The sequence below is a fragment of the Brassica napus genome, chromosome C3 (genome assembly GCF_020379485.1).
Source record: "Brassica napus cultivar Da-Ae chromosome C3, Da-Ae, whole genome shotgun sequence".
Classification (NCBI taxonomy): Eukaryota; Viridiplantae; Streptophyta; class Magnoliopsida; order Brassicales; family Brassicaceae; genus Brassica; species Brassica napus.
The window spans coordinates 14,189,712-14,207,492 of record NC_063446.1 but is presented as its reverse complement, the minus strand read 5'-3'; the positions used below and the strand labels follow the sequence as shown (position 1 = coordinate 14,207,492).

Genomic DNA, 17,781 nt, shown 5'->3' with positions numbered 1-17,781 from the left:
CATTTGCGTTTGTGTTTGATGAAGAACTCATGGCGGCTAGGCAGCTTGAGATCGGAAATTTTTTAGGTTCTAGGAGCTAAGCTCTGATATCATATAGGTTTATGGAAATTATATTCTTATTAGAGTCTATGATGACTATATATACATATACAAGAGAGGGATATTAGGTTAAAGTATTTACAAGCTAGTCCTTACATCTATACTAATCTATATATAGTCTATACTTACCCCATCAAATTGTGTTGCTATCGACTATAAGCAATCCTCATGTCTTCATGTTAATTTCTTGTTGTCTTACAGTTTTCATGTTTATGTGAAATTGTATGACTAGAAGTTATAGTAATTTTTGACTTTTGATTAATTACACAAATTAAAAAATTAATAAATATTTGCATTCTGATATGATTTTATTTTCTCTTAAATCTTTTTTTAAAAATTATTATTACTTGGATTTAATCAAACTATTTCAATTTAGTAATTTTTATTTATTTAAATTCTTGATCATATATTAATAAAAACGCATGAAAGCTGTTGATGTTATTTTCAAAAAAATGTCAATACATTTTATTAGATTATTTTATTTTGAACGCAGACTTATCTGTGACAACAACATTTATACGGTTCACAATGGTCATAAAAATAACCCCACTTGTCACAAAACTTTGAGCACCCAAATCGTCCATTTATGTCACACGGCGATGAGATCTGGAAGCATACTTTGGTCGCCCAATTTATTCCATAACCTATTTAGATGAATAATATAATTAAACCAATAAGTATATTAATCAAAAAGGATAAAATCGTGCTTTGTACCTATGATTAAAATGTCTTATAAAATGAATTTTACCTGGAGTATTAGCAGGGGTAACTGTCGCAGTTGTCGTATGACAATCAACAAAAAATACGATGAAAAAAACAGTAAAAACAAACATAACTAAAGTTTTCATAGTAATAACCATTTTATACGTAAGTTTAAAACTTTATTGTAAGATATTCACTTTAACTTTTCTTGTTTGTTGAGTTTTTCTTTACTTTGTCTGATTATATATATAATGACACATGCACATCAAAAGCAAATATTTTCTTGGTCAAAGATATATAAGAGAATATAACAATTCCTTTTATATCTAGTATAATAGATATTTAGTCAAAATATAATCTAAGAATTAACTATAGAGCTGCACAAAAAGAGTATGATAATATATACACTTACATACTAATTAATGTCAAGACTTGACTGAGTGGAATTTACATACTAGTACATCCTCTAATTAAGTCTTTAAATAAAAGATCTGTATGATAGAAATGGATTTTGCTATAATATATTTTCTTTAAATAACATTTTATAATTAAACTAGAAAACAGAGGAATACTCTTAGATATAGAGAAAAATAGTTCGTTCAAACAAAAGAGAAAAATATTAATTGATTCGATATATTTCGGTAGGAACGTACACACTAGATTTTTACCAAAAAAAAAAAAAAAAACGTACACACTAGCTCTACAGTGTATTTTTAAATTCGTTAAGATTTCTATACCGACTTTCTCTATCTCAAATTGTGTTAGTGCAATCTAGATGTTGTTGAATCAAAGACTATGGAATTTAATTTGAGATAATGTGTAACCATAGATTGGAGTTTAACATGAATGGTTACATACAAATAAGGTTTCGGACATGTTAACATGAAATGAATGTTTACATACAAATCAGGTTTCGGACATCAAATTTAACATTTGCCTAATACAATTTTAGTTGGTTCAGCTGTTTCCTTGGTGAAGTGAAACTAATATACTCATGTATATATAGAATTTATACAGAAACATGTTACATATGTATCTATACTATCTTGATAGGAAACGTTTACAATATACTAAAGAACACTAAACCAGATGGAATGAGAAGGTGAATATTACATAACCTCAAAGAAACCCTGGAAAGAAAGAAAAAGATAACACACCTTGTCCCGACTACGATGTCTTTGATACATCATCAGAAAAATTATTTACACACAAAAAAGAAAACAAACAAATCAATCAAATAAATACACACTTTCTTGTCTGTTAACTCCTAAACAAAGATCAAGTACTACTGCTAAACCCACCTCTTTGTAATTGACTCTGCCATCACCATCAACATCCACTTGCATAATCATCTTCTTGCAACCTTCTAGGGTTTTACCTTGCTTGAGTCCCAAGGAAGACATCACAGATTTCAACTCCTCCACAGTGATAAACCCATCTCCGTCCTGGTCAAACAGGTTAAACGCTGCTTTCATGTCTTCTTCTTTTGTGTCTCCATCGTTGTGATGCTCATTCACAATGGATCTGTACAGCGACTCGAACTCGTATATGTCAACGCATCCATCTCTATTCGTGTCGATGTTATGGATCATCGAGTGAGGTCTTTGTCTGGTATGTAGATTCCTAGATTCTCTAGTGAGTCGTTGAGCTCTTGTTTGGTGATACGACCGTCTCCGTTCTTGTCCAACGTCTGAAAAACCCTTTTTAGCTCGGATGGGTCTATTTTTCTTGTTGGAGCGGAGGCGGAAGAGGTTTAGTCGGTTTTCAAATGAGGAAACAAACAGTAAAAACAACCCGGCGAAGATAAGTTCAACGGGAAAATACAAGTCGCCGAGAATAAGAAGAAGTAAAACCCTAATTCTAGTCGCCAAGTGTGTAGTTGATTTTCGGATCCCCTTCTTGATGTCTCTTTGTCTCCTTATATAGTTGGTCGTTACTTTTCCTTACCCTAACTCGCCTCGTTTGGTGAGCTTCAGCCCGTCAAGCTTATTTGTTAAGCCGTTTGAGTTAAGCCGCTGAGACAATCTATTTTTAGGCGACTGCTTGAGTCGGCTAAAAATAATCATAAGCTAAGCCGGTAATTTGCCGCTCAGTTCTCGAAGCCGAGCTGGGACCTAGTTATAATGGGCCGGGTCTGCTATCTGATGGACCTTGTGTGGGGGATGCAATCCACCTCTTACAAGGACGGTGAGGGTGATGGATGTTAGATAAGCTTGGATAAAGCTTGAGACACAAGTTTCCTTTTATTTATGAAGTTATGTTTATCTTAAGGATTAGGAAATATGATAATGATGATTGAATTAGGAATTGTTAAAGTCCTATATATATGGACGCATAATGAGATGCATTGTGTGTGATTTGTGATTTGTGATTTTAAGCTTTTGATTGATTGAATAAGAGAAGGATTTCTTATTGATATTGTGGTTCTATATTTGGTATTAGAGCTTACAAGGTTTCTTTGAAGGGCTTACATACAACCATGGGAGACGTTAAAGGTGAGATCGTTTTACACAAAGAAGCCGGACCAGCATCCATCAAATACCCGATGTTAACCTCCATAAACTACACCGTCTGGTCCATGAGAATGAAGATTGCACTCAAGGTTAGCGAAGTTTGGGAAGCAATAGACCCTGGAACCAAAGACGAGAAGAAAAACAGTATGGCCACTGTGCTTTTGTTCCAGTCTATACCGGAGGGTTTGATTATGCAAGTTGGCGACTTAGACACAACAAAAGCGATATGGGATGCTATAAAAACAAGACATGTAGGAGCTGAGAGGGTAAAATAGGCTACGCTTCAAACCCTAAAGACAGAATTCAATAGACTCAAGATGAAATATGAAGATACAATCGATACCTTTTCCGGGAAGCTATCCGAAATCTCCTCCAAATCGGCTTCTTTGGGACAGATGATAGAAGAGCCAAAGCTTGTTAAAAGTTTCTTAAAGTGTTTGCCAAGAAAGAAGTACATTCATATGGTCGCTTCTCTTGACCAGATGCTTGATCATAACATGACATGCTTTGAAGATATTGTCGGGAGATTAAAGGCGTTTGAAGAGAGAGTTGCTGATGAAGAAGAAGAAACACATGAGGACACTGGAAAATTGATGTATAGCAATGCTGACACGATCTCTGAAGGATATGGATATAACTCTAGAGGTCGAGGACGCGGCGGTCGATCTAATTGCCGTGGAAGAGGTCGTGGCCGCGGAACGTTCCAGAAACAAAGGGAAGCATATAGACAAGGACGAGGTGGAGATGCTTCTCATATCACTTGTTTTAAGTGCGATAAACAAGGACATTACGCCACGGACTGTCTCGATAAACATCTAAAACTCCAAGAGACTATTGAGAAGAAGGATTATGATACCCAAGAAGCTGATACTCTCATGATGCACGAAGTAGTCTATTTGAACGAGAAAGAGGTGAACCCATCAAACTTTGAGTCCGAATCAGATACAATGGATGTACGGTATCTTGACAACGGCGCTAGCAACCATATGAGCGGCAATCGTATGTTCTTCTTCGAACTTGACGACACTGTCACCGGGAAGGTGTGTTTCGGAGATGACTCAAGAATTGACATCATGGGTAAAGGATCAATTCGATTCATTATCAAGAATGGCGAGAAGAAGGTGCTAAAGAACGTCTATTACATACCATCACTACGCAGTAACATTGTCAGCTTGGGACAAGCAACTGAGGCAGGTTGTAAGGTACGTATGAAGAATGACACACTAACTCTCTATGATAGGCAAGGACAGTTGATGGTCAAGACAGCACGAGCAAAGAATCGTCTATACAAATTGGTTCTACAAGTTGATCTTATCCAGTGCCTGCAAGTAAATAATTGCGGAGAAGGTGAGATATTGCATGCCCGCTTAGGTCATTTCAATCAAGAGACAATGAGAATGATGGCCAACAAGGAGATTGTTACGGGTTTACCTTCTATCAGTCGGAGCACAGACACATGTGTATCATGTCTCCGTGGAAAGCAAAGCAGAAAATCGTTCCCACAAGCAACTCACTACCGAGCAACAAAACTTTTTGAGTTAGTAAACACCGACCTTTGTGGACCTATCTCGCCCTCAACAACAGCACACAACCGATATATCTTCGTTCACATTGATGATCACTCACGCTACATGTGGACAGTTCTGTTAAAAGAGAAGAGTGAAGCTTTTGAGAAATTTAAGCACTTCAAAAAGCTTGTTGAGCAAGAAACACGTGAAGAACTAAGAAACCTCCGAACTGATCGAGGTGGTGAGTTTACTTCTAATGAGTTTCGATACTACTGTGAGCAGCATGGAGTGAATAGGCACTTAACAACACCATACTCACCTCAGCAAAACGGCGCAGTGGAGTGACAAAACCGAACTCTCTTGGAGATGACTAGGAGCATCTTAAAGCATATGAATATGCCAAATCATCTCTGGGGTGAAGCTATAAGACATGCTACTTACTTAATTAACAGAGTGGCAACGAGATCGTTAGACAGAAAAACACCTTACGAAGCTTTGAAGGGTAGAAAACCGAACCTGTCTCACCTAAAGGTGTTCGGGTGTGTGTGCTATGCTAGGACAGAAACAGCCGGTAGAAGGAAGCATGATGATAGGTCTAGAGTTCTGGTTCATCTAGAAACAGAACCGGGATCAAAAGCATACCGACTGGTCGACCCTCCGAGCAAGCGGATTGTAGTAAACCGTGATGTCATATTCGAAGAAAATAAAAAATGGAAGTGGAACGACAATAAAGGCTCCGATGGGTTCGTTGATGGAGATTATGAGATCAATTTATATAACATTTTTTAAAAGAAAAAAAATTGTTTTGCCCTCCAGCAACCGTCCGCAACCGCAAACGCTAGCTGGAATCAGCTTTTGAACTTTAGAAGTTTAGAGTGGTTTAAACGATTTATGGAGTTTTTTTGTGATTGTTGCAAAACGTCAACAACCGCTACCAAACGCAAAAGCTGCATTTGCGGATGGTAGCAGGGTAACGAGTCATGCCCTGACTCTTTTAAAATAGAAACCAGAACTATTTTAGACCCGGAACAATTTTTGCTTCATTTTTTAGTGTGTTCACTACTTTAGCTACATGTAAGAAAAGAGTACCCAACGCCTCCACTCAAAGAAATTAGATTCATCAAATGGAAAAATAATGTGTCCATTTAATGTAAGAAGACACTGTAGCAAGGGTTGTTTGTTATAAAAGACAACGCAAGAACCAAAGTAGTTTAACAAATGAATTGCATCCGTATACATAATTTATAATCAGTTTTCGTGTATAAACAAAGTGCAAAATACCAAGGGAAAATGGAAATTTAGTAGCCACTCTTGAGATCGTTGACAACGTCGTAAAGATTGGAGTGACAGTCTCCAATGGTCATATCCTCGGTCATGAAACCATGCTTGGACTTTTAGGTTGTCTCTTGGTGATGATTGTCTCTCCTATGGATTTGACTGCAGCCTTGAGCTCATCTTCTCCATAGTTTGAACTCTTCAATACACCTTGACTAATGGAGATGTGGCCTCTTGCTTATGACTATGTTCCCAGTCGAAAGTCTAACACCAATAGAACGACAAAGTGAGCTATAAAAGAGAACTAGATTTTAATCCGTACTTTTAAAACGTGTGATAAATTTTTTTTCGAATAATAATTTACTAAAAATTAGATATTATATACATATGTATTTTATATATATTTTTAAAGTATATATAATTAAATTAAAATTTCTATAAACATAATTTTATGAGAATAAGATACTTCATTTATATACCCATCCCCTATAATTTTACTTATACTTTAAAGCTAAAAATTATAATATGAATTTATCTTTAACTTTTTATATTGGTCAAAACTTATTTAATTATAATATAAATTAAATATATTTCATTCAACCCTTCTCATACTTGATAAATATTTTCATGATTATAAAATAATCCGCAAAAAACAGTAATTGTTAAACATAACCTATAGTTCGATATAACCTATAATCAAATAATATTAATACCAACTACATTTAGTATTGTATTTTTATCAAATTAAAATATTTAAATTTTATTTCAATATTCCAATATTCTGGTTATAATATTTAAAATATAAAATTTATTAGTTTAGATATCTTACTTTAATATTCTATTTTAATAAGTTGAAGTAGTTTTAAAAAGGGGTTTTTGCCAAAACTAACCCACAACTTGATTTTAATCCCAAACCTATACCCAAACTTGAATCAAATGCAAAACTAACCTAAAAGCCTAGTGAAATTACAGCTCAACCCCTTGTGACCAAACAAAAAAACAGAAGTCATTTTTACGAATATAGCCACAGTAAATCGTCTGAGTCGTCTGAGATGTTGGAAGTCGTCTGGACGACTGAAGTGTAAGTCGTCTGGTACCAGTTTATTTTAAAAATAATTTATAAATCTTGTAAAAAAATATTTTGATGCGTGAAAAATAAAAATCAAGTAATTATAAACAGTTTTAAGTGATATAAATTAAGATATGATAAAATTGATTTGTTTTGAAGATAGATGAGTGGAAGTAGTGAATCATGAAATACTTTGGTTTAGGACTTTGGCAAACATATGTTGTAGTATTGTATGTATTGTTAGGGTTAGATTTTGGAAAACTAAAATGTTTTTTTTCAAAAATTAGTTTTCACCTATATGTGTTTATTTTTGTGTATAGTAAACACTTTTCAAGTTTGATTTGGTTTTACGAAGTGTTTAATTAGATAATTAAGTTTAGGGGTTATGTTTAGGGTGTGGACGACTTATATTTCAGTCGTCTGTTGAATAATTTACCCAGACGACGTATATTTCAGTCGTCCACATCGTACCGAACCTTTAATTTTACCAATGTACGTTTTAACCTAACCGGAACATTTTACTCGGACGACTTACATTTCAGTCGTCTGGTGAAGAAATTAAAACAGACGACTTACATGTAAGTCGTCCAAATATTTCTGCCTAAATTTTTTTAAAAAAATTATTTTCCCGCTTAAATAATTTAAACCAGACGACTTACTTGTAAGTCGTCTGGAAAGTCTTCTATTTTAGTTTCCCGCTAAAAATATTTAATTTCCCACTAAAAATATTAAACTCTTCTAGACGACTTCGTCTGTTTTAATTTCTTCAACAGACGACTGAAATGTAAGTCGTCTAGGAAGTCGTCTGAGTCAAAAATAATTAACCTAATTGGATTTTTTGTCTCCCTATATAAAGAAAAATTTACACATTCTCTCTCCTCCTCTCAAATGGCTGCAACAAAAATGTAATGTTCATCATTCTAAAACTCTCCAACCTCTCTCTAATCTCTTTGACTTGAAAACACCAAGCTTTATATGAATTTTTCAGTTTTGTCTCATGTATTTCTTACTAATCTATCTCTTTTGCAGGTTTTTAACCAAATGGTACTCATCTTCCACTAATTTAAAGGTAGATCTATTTATTTTAGATATGTATTTTTGTGTGTTCTATAAATGTAGATTTATCTAATCCTCCACTCATTTTCTCTATTTTTAAGTCATTTGAACGTTTTTGGATATGCAGGTTTTTCAGATCTGGATTTGATATGCAGGTTTTTCAGATCTGGAAGACTTCTGAGACGACTTACTTGTTAGTCGTCTGGAAGTCGTCTGGACTTCTTGGAAGTCTTCTGACAAAGTCGTCTGGACTTCCAGGAAGTCGTCTGGACTTCCAGAAAGTCGTCTGGACTTCCAGAAAGTCGTGTGGACTTCCAGAAAGTCGTCTGGATTTTTCTGAGCGTTTTGGTAAGTTCTTATGTCTGATTTTTCTTCATTTGGTAACTTCTTGTTGTATAAAGTTCTTACTTTTTTCTCAAACTAAAACTCTCCAAACCCACTCTAATCTCTTTGACTTGAAAACACCAAACTTTATATGAATTTTTCAGTTTTGTCTCATGTCTTTCTTACTAATCTATCTTTTTTGCAGGTTTTTAATTAGATGGTACTCATCTTCCACTAATTTAAAGGTAGATCAATTATTTTTATATATGTATTTTTGTGTGTTCTGTAAAAGTAGATTTATCTAATCTTCCACTCATTTTTTCTGTTTTTAAGCCATTTGAACGTTTTTGAATATGCAGGTTTTTCAGATCTGGATTTAATATGCAGGTTTTTCAGATCTGGAAGACTTCTGGGACGACTTACTTGTTAGTCGTCTGGAAGTCGTCTGGAAGTCGTCTGAAAGTCGTCTGGACTTCCTAAAAGTCGTCTGGACTTCCTGTAAAGTCGTCTGGAAGTCGTCTGAACTTCCTAAAAGTCTTCTGACAAAGTCGTCTGAACTTCCTGGAAGTCGTCTGGACTTCTTAGAAGTCGTCTGGACTTCTTAGAAGTCGTCTGGTCTTGTCTACTCAAGTGGAATCCAAGCTTGTCTTTGTAGAGGAATGATCTATAATAGTTTTGTTTGTGATCTGTTTTGTGAATTGCATGTCTACTCTTTTAGTTGTGAATTTTTTGTAAAATCAGTAATAATGTTTTCCAAGATGTATTAAATGTGCTAACAATGTGTTTACACATTTACAAATCAATGAAATAATAGACTTCAGTAGCCTTTTTCTTATCTTTGGATCTCTCATATGCAATAATAAACTCCAATGGCCTTTTCTCATCTTAATAAACAAGAATGTTGGTAGCTTCATATTGATACAACATTTTAAGAAACATTTAACCCTTCTTCCAACTCATAACAATAGTCATCATTATTGTCTATAACAATAATACTTAAGAGATGGAAACAAACAATAGTAACTAGTCAAAGCATATCATATTTTTTTATAAGTTTGCGTTGAAAAACTTAGTCAAATTTAGTAAAACTAAGGGAGAGAACATATTTTGTAAATATGAGTTTTACATATCTTGAAGTTACTTACCACTCTTAAAAATACAAGTTATTCAAAAACTAACGTAGAAGACTTAAAAACTAGCGGAGAAGACACGGACGACTTCAATCTAAGTTGTCCAGACGACTAAACTATACGTCGTCTGGTCAACGCAGAGGTTATTTTTGCAATTGACTTTGAAATCTGTTATTTCGGACGACTGAAAAATAAGTCGTCTACTATTGTTTGGTTAAAAAAAAACTCCAAAAAAGCTAGACGACTTACATTTCAGTCGTCATAGGTTAGTTTTGCATTTGACTGGATTATTTCAGAAGTTTGACTTTTCTGGACGACTTATATTTCAGTCGTCTAGTGAAAATTAAAATAATAATATTTTTTTAAAAGTAGACGACTTACAGTTAAGTCGTCATAGGTTAGTTTTGCAATTGAAAAAAAAAACTTCAAGATTTAATTATATACAGACGACTTATAATTCAGTCGTCCAGGATTTACGAGGTTTGACCAGAATCTCGGAAAAAAATCCTCGACGACTTACAAGTAAGTCGTCTGGTGGACGACTGAATTATAAGTCGTCTGTGTATAATTAAATCTTGAAGTTTTTTTTTCAATTGCAAAACTAACCTATGACTACTTAATTGTAAGTCGTTTACTTTAAAAAAAATATTATTATTTTAATTTCCGACAGACGACTGAAATGTAAGTCGTCTGGGGAAGTCAAACTTCTGTAATTATCCAGTCAAATACAAAACTAACCTATGACGACTGAAATGTAAGTCGTCTAGGTTCTTTGGAAAAAATTTTGAAACCAAACAATAGTAGACGACTTAACTTTCAGTCGTCTCAGGTTACAGATTTCAAAGTCAATTGCAAAAATAACCTTTGCGTTGACCAGACGACTTCCAGGTAAGTCGTCTACAGCCAGACGACTTCCAGGTAAGTCGTCTACAGCCAGACGACTTCCCAAGTAAGTCGTCTGACGAACAGATCTGGAAAAAAACTCGATGTCATACCTTAAATTGGTGAGATAAATTCCTTAGCATACATAAGGCTTCTCCAAGCACACAGAATCACAAACGGAAGTCACCCACCCAGAATCGTTAGCTTCTATGACTCTATGAACCATAAAAAATTTAGAATCAAAATCTTGGGTTTTTTTAGCTCATTGTGGAGAGAAAGTGAGAGATATGTTGTGTTTAGTTCACAAGAATGGAAAAAAAAGAAGGGTAAATCGATTTTGGCAGCATAAAGAGCTTCAAATTGGTTGTTCATGGTGGTTGTGGTATTGATGACAATGGCAATCTTGTAATTACTTGAAGATGATGAGGGTGAGAGAGTAAAGATGTCATTTTCGAAAAAAAAAAAAAAATTGATGACATTTTCGTAAATTATATGAACTTGTGGCGTGAATAGGGCAAAACCAATTTTCAAAAAAAAAAGAGGTTAGTTTTGTGTTTGACTTTAAGTTGTAGGTCAATTTTGCAAAAAACCCTTTTAAAAATTCATGATCATATGTTATTCTGTATATGTAATTATTTATAATTTCAAAATTTATAAAATATTTAACAAATAGATTAAGTAATTTTATATTTATTAGTTGATCTACCAGCTTAATTATGAATATGAATTATGTATATATATAAATATTATAGACATTTTATATCTTATTCTACAAACAAAAATGAATTAATATTTATATATAGTTATATTTAATATTAATTACAAATTTTATTATTTAAATATCAACATATATATATATATATATATACTCTTAAGTATATTTTTCTAAGATTACATTTAAAAATATCTTTTAATAGTTTTTACTTAAATGTAAATATATATATATATATATATATTAGGTTATAGTATTTATTTAATAGTAACTAAGTTAATTGTATATACAATAATAGGAAGTTAAATACTCTCTCCGTTCCCGAAAATAAGATGTTTTAGATTTTTTACTTGTTCCACAAAAATAGATTTTCTATATGTTTAAGGTACTTTTTTATACTTTTAAAAAACATTAAATGACAATATTTGAATTGATTAAATTTCATTGGTGAAAAGTTATTGGAAAGTGTATAATGAAGTAAAAAAAAAATTAAATTATAAATATTTATTGAATTCTTAATAAGTGTGAACACTTTAGAAAATCTTAGTTTCGGAACAGAGGGAATAATATAATGGTCCAACAAAGACTTTCTCTAAGTAGATTTTTCGAGCTTATGTTTTAATAGTATCCTAGATTTTGACATGCCTTTTGAAAATGCAGGATTTGACTCTTTTCAAAATTTTATTTTTATTACTTTAAAATTTTATATCATACTATAGTTATATATTATTATAATTATTTAAATTGTATAAAAAAAAATATATTATGTGTTTTATGTAGACGTATAAAATTTGAAAGCCCATGATATTTTATTTAAAACTCAAATAACATGGCATAGACAATACTTCAATTAATTACGGTTGTTACTCAATTGGAATTTCTAAATATAAACAAATATCCTATTTAACAGGAAATCATTTTAGTAACTGAAATATAATAAATGTATTTATAATGCTCTAACTACGGTTATATGTTTTATTGGACCCTTTAAAATTTAATAACATTTTTTTATCAGTAGATAAAAAATAAAACTCTAAATTAATATAGTAGATACATTACCATATAGAGTAGAAATTTAAAGACTGATACTAAGATGAGTCAAAAACGAATCAAAACATCACAAGAATCCTTGTGGAGTCCCCTTGATCTCTATGGACTTGTGTGAAACGATGTATCTAGTAATCCGTTATATTTTCAGGCTCGAGAAGGTTTCTTATTGCCAATGATGCACGAGCAAAGATACTGAAATTCTTATTTACATATCACTCAGCTCAGTAAAGATCTCGCCCCATCAAGTTGTGTTGCTATTGACTATAAGCAATCATCCTCATCTCTTCATGTTAAATTATTATTGTCTTACATATTTCATGGTTATGTGAACTTGTATGACTGGAAGTGGAAGTCAGAGTAATTTGTGACTTTTGATTAATTACATAATTTAAAATTTTAATAAAAAGTTGTATTCTGATATAATTTAAATTTTTCTCGTAAATTTTTTTTTAATATTATTACATGGATTGAATCAAACTATTTCAATCTAATAATTTTGATTTATTTCATTTCTTGATCATATATTGATAATAAAGCATGAAAGTTGTTGATGTTACTTTCAAACAAATGCCAATACATTTATAAGATTATTTTATTCTGAACGCATACTACTTATCTGTGACAACAACATTTACCCGGTTCACACCTGTCAAAAAAATAATCCCACTGGTCACAAAACTTTGCGCATCCATATCGCCCTGCTAAATCACACGGCGTTGAGATCTTGAAGCACAGTACAGTCGCCCAATTTATTCCATAACCTATTTATGTGAAAAAAATTATTAAACCAATAAGTATATTAATCAAAAAGAATAAAATTGTATCTATAATTAAAAATGTAGTATAAAAATAAATTGTTACCAGGAGTACTAGCAGGGGTAGTAGCCATAGTTGTAGTATGACAATCAACAAAAGATATGATGAAAAAAGTAGTGAAAACAAACAGAACTAAAGTTTTCATAGTGATGACAATTTTATAAGTAAATTTAAAACTTTGTTGTAAAATATTCACTTTAACGTTTTGTTTGGTGTGTTTTTCTGTACTTTTTCTGATTATATATATAGTGACACATGCACATTACAAGTAAATATTTTCTTGGTCAAATATATATAAGAGAATATAACACTTCCTTTTATATCAAATATAAGAGATTTTTGGTCTTTATAAAAAAAAAAAGAGATTTTTGGTCAAATTATAATCCAAGAATTGGCTATAGAGAGACACAAATCTATTTATAATTGTAAGAAAATTATTATAATTTGAATGGTCTATGATTTTAATTTATTATAATTTGATCTAAAATAAAAGGTAAGTCTAAATAATGATTTATGGTAGTAATTGTCAAAATTATAGAAAGAGTAATAATGTTAGATTAATTATTTTTATATATTATAAACTATAAAATAATGAATAAAAACCATTTACAGAAATTGATATAAATAATAAATTATTTATCAAATTTTAGGAATTAATTTCTAACTTATAAAATATTATAAAAGTATAAAATCATTTGTAAATGCTTATAAGTCTATTTATAATTGTATAAATAATTATAGGGATTTGAAAATCATTTGAAATTGTATTACACATCAACTTATATTAAAAGGGACATCACTTAAGTGATTATTCCTTATGTATCGTTCATAAGTGAAACTCAAAACTAATTCTCTTGAATTGACTGCTTGACAATATGTTTATTTTTATTTATTTAATTAAAATATAAAAAGAAAAACTAATCATAGATAAGCCAAAAATTAAAAATTTCAAACAAATCTTAAATATAGATAATCTGATGTAATTATAATTATAGGAAAAATGATTTTGTAGATTATATTATATAAACTTATAAATAGAAACAATTATAGGAAGAAAAAAAATTAAATATATTTATATTAATAACTACTACAATAAAATATATATTCAGAAAATTAATTGACTTAAACCTCATAACCTTTTTTTATATATTCATCCACTATATATATCTTATAAAAGTAATGTCAACTAGAATTTTACATCGTTGAGTTCATATTTTATGAAAGGAGAAGAACACAAAAAGGATGCTGATTTTCTCAAAGAAGAATCATAAGTTGATCTCGAGATATTTTCGTTATATTGGTAAGTATAAAATCAACAACTACGAATGAGTGAAGCGCCAAATATAGTTTTTCTAAAAGAAAACAAATATAAACCAAAGATAAATATCTCATGTATATCAATTGAGATTCATTAAAAAGATATAACTTCAATTTTATATTAATTATATTTTAGATTTTCTAAGGTATTATTTTCTTAGAGCATTTTTGTGCCTACGTGTCAGCTTCAGAATCATTCTTAATCAAAATACATCTACCCATAAATTTCTAGAATAATTACATTTGCCATTTAATATTTTCTCAGTCGACCCACATTTTCTAAAGCTATCTAACAACTTAACTATATACATGAAAGTTTATACCTTGCGTATAAAGCTCTAAGAATCTGTTAATGTTGATTATCTCAGTCGTATAAAGCACAAAGAATATAAAGCACCAGAAATCTATCGTTTTCTTCTCATCTTTAACATTCACAACTTAAACTGACATTGCTTATTATAACCAATGATGATCAGACCTCCCTTCTAATCATCCTCTACCTACAATGAGTACATATATTAATGTTAACTAGAGATTAATCGGCGCATCTGCGCGGATATTGGTTTTTACATTTTTTATATATTGATATTTTTTTCATAATTAGTATTATATATTTTAGATGTATCGTAATATAACTAATTGTATTCAAAAGATCTAGACCAAATAAGGTAATATTGTTATTTTTGGTACAAATATCTGAACTCGTTTCAGATACATTTGTTATTTAGATAATTTTAAGTTCCTATACATCAAAATCGGACTCATCATGATCCAAAATGCTCCAACTCAAAAATCCGCACATAAATTTATAATATTCAATTGAAGCCTAATTTAAAAAAAAATGATACCCAAAAGGAACAATTTGTACCTAAATGGATACCAAAGTTTATGTCTAACTGATTTTATAAACTAATAAAAAAGATTATTTCAATGTGATTTGGTTAAATTAAGTGAAATTAAAAGAATTCTTTTTATATTAAAATAATTATACGGAGTGAAAAATTAAGTTACAATAAATGTAATACATTTGTATTATTTTGATTTAAGTCATTCTTTTATTCACAAAAACATGTCTTTGAATTATGCTTTTGGCTGCGTAATTTTTCACTGATTGAAACTAAAATAAATAAACAAATAAGTAGAACAAACTAAACCGAACGTTTAACCATATGCAAAACTCAATTATTTTACATTTTTTATTTTATAATTGACACAAAGTTAATGTTGAAAACTAATAAATAAAAACATGTACTATTATTATTATGGTAAGATAATTAATGATGTGTTGTATTGTTAATGTAATATAATTAATAAAATTGTTAAACTGAGTGAAATATAGAAAGACAATTAATGTAATTATATTAACGAAATTATTAAAATGACATTATACTTTTTTTTATAATGTTATTCATGTTTCCAAACAATTTCAAAAGGTAAATAATATAGATGTTTTTAATCTCATGGTTATTATAAGGGATAATTGATGTCTCTTTGTTTCTGTATAGTTTGATGACAGAGCAAAATTCCAGTAATCATGCGGAACAATGAGTGTGAAAAACAATCACAGAGAGATATTTCATACCACATCATATCAAATCATTTATTTCGAATAAGCTAGAATAAACCAAATCGTAATCTAACAAAAATAACTTAAATGTAGCACATCCATTAATAATCTAGAAATTAAGATGAACTAAACTGCGTACAAATATTTTTTGAAATTTTTTTTCTTCAAAGACTAAAACCAAAAGAAGTAACTCAATCCTATAATATTTCCGGTGTTGGCTGTTTTGGCGTAAACTTTTTGTTTGTTTGGGTCATTTTTTATGTGTTAGTATTAGTATGATCTAGAAAGTTGAATTGTCGTGGATACTTTAGGAAGATTATTTATTGTCTTATGTTGTTTTAGTTTGTTTATCATAGTCCAAAGTTACCGATTCATGGATTTTATAGCTTCAGTTCTCGTCTTCGTAATTTTTGAAAAGGAAGATGTAGTTTAATTAAAGGAAAAAATGTAGTTGAATTTCATTTATTATGAAAACTGAAATAGAAAATCGAGACCATGAAAATACATATTGTGCTCAAATTATGTTTAAAAACGTATACAAATTTGTTCATTAGCCTGTAATAAATGCATGTGTCATATCAATTGTCTAAGTTTGACCAAAAAAAAAAGTAACCCTTATTTTATGGATTGATTTTTTAATGTAATTCCAACAATTGGCCATCCAGATTTTGTTTAGTTTATATCCCAAGGAATCGACCATTGGTTGACCGAACTCATGCTCTCCTCTCCATAATATTATTATACCATAAAGATGGATAGCATTGTCATATTAATCCTCGAACACTCGTTCAATATCTGATCGTATTGCAAGCTAAAGATATGAACTACTGGAACACCAGTCACCCAACTTACATAGGGATTTAAAATCTTTGAACCTTCTTGTTGATAAAATTAGGGTCGTCAAAATTTGTGATTTTAGATTGTCACGCATGAAACCCCACACGTATTTATCCTCAAAATCAACTGCAGGAACCTTCTGTTATAACTCAATGCCATTCGTTGATGATCTTAATTTGTCCCAACAACATAGGCTTTTAAAATTTAAATGTAGACGAGAGTGAAAAAATAATCGAATGGAGTTAAATAAAGTCTAGGCGATAAGATGTGGTCACTCAGACATAGCGTTGAGTTCACTAATTTCCGCTGCACGCACACTAGTCAACCAAGACATTTCGGCATCGAAAACAACAAACACTGCAGACTCTGTACCATCTGAAATGGACAGCTCCACACGATATCTTCGAATTTTAAATGTTGCAAATGTCTTAGCAGGATATGTTGGTTGGCGTAAATGATTTGTGCGTTGTACACAAAATGTAGTTAATGGTCGTGCAATACCTGGCAACACCAACAGAGGTTGAGTCACTACATGCAGGAAGAGATCCCATGTTGCAGCTTTGTAGAACATTTAGAGCAGGATATGTAGCACCCGCCACTGCTACCTATAACATTTTTAAAGATATATAAGACCATATAACATTTCGTTTTATATCTAATACTATAATAGATTTTTAGTCAAAATATAATCCAAGAATTGACTACAGAGCTGCACAAAAAGAGTATTATAATACATACTTACATACTAATTAATGTTAAGACTTGGATTGAATAGAATTTAAATACTAATACATCTTCTTAAATAGAAGATTTGTATGATAGAAATGGATTTTACTATAGTATATTTTTTTAATAGCATTTTTATTTTATAATTAAACTAGAAAACAGAGAAAAATAGCAATTGACTCGATCGTTTCGGTAGGA

The 17,781-nt window shown here is 31.1% G+C and overlaps 1 long non-coding RNA gene and 1 pseudogene across 1 annotated transcript; both read right to left on the bottom strand.

Moving 5' to 3' along the window:
* Positions 1-958: 958 nt before the first annotated feature.
* On the bottom strand, positions 959-2,867 carry LOC125582936 (annotated as a pseudogene).
* Positions 2,868-12,798: 9,931 nt separating this feature from the next.
* LOC111204061 lies at positions 12,799-13,709 on the bottom strand. The gene is made up of 2 exons (XR_002656483.2): positions 13,182-13,709; positions 12,799-13,081 (listed from the first exon to the last, which is right to left on the bottom strand). It is a non-coding gene; the product is annotated as an uncharacterized LOC111204061 (long non-coding RNA).
* Between the last annotated feature and the right edge of the window lie 4,072 nt (positions 13,710-17,781).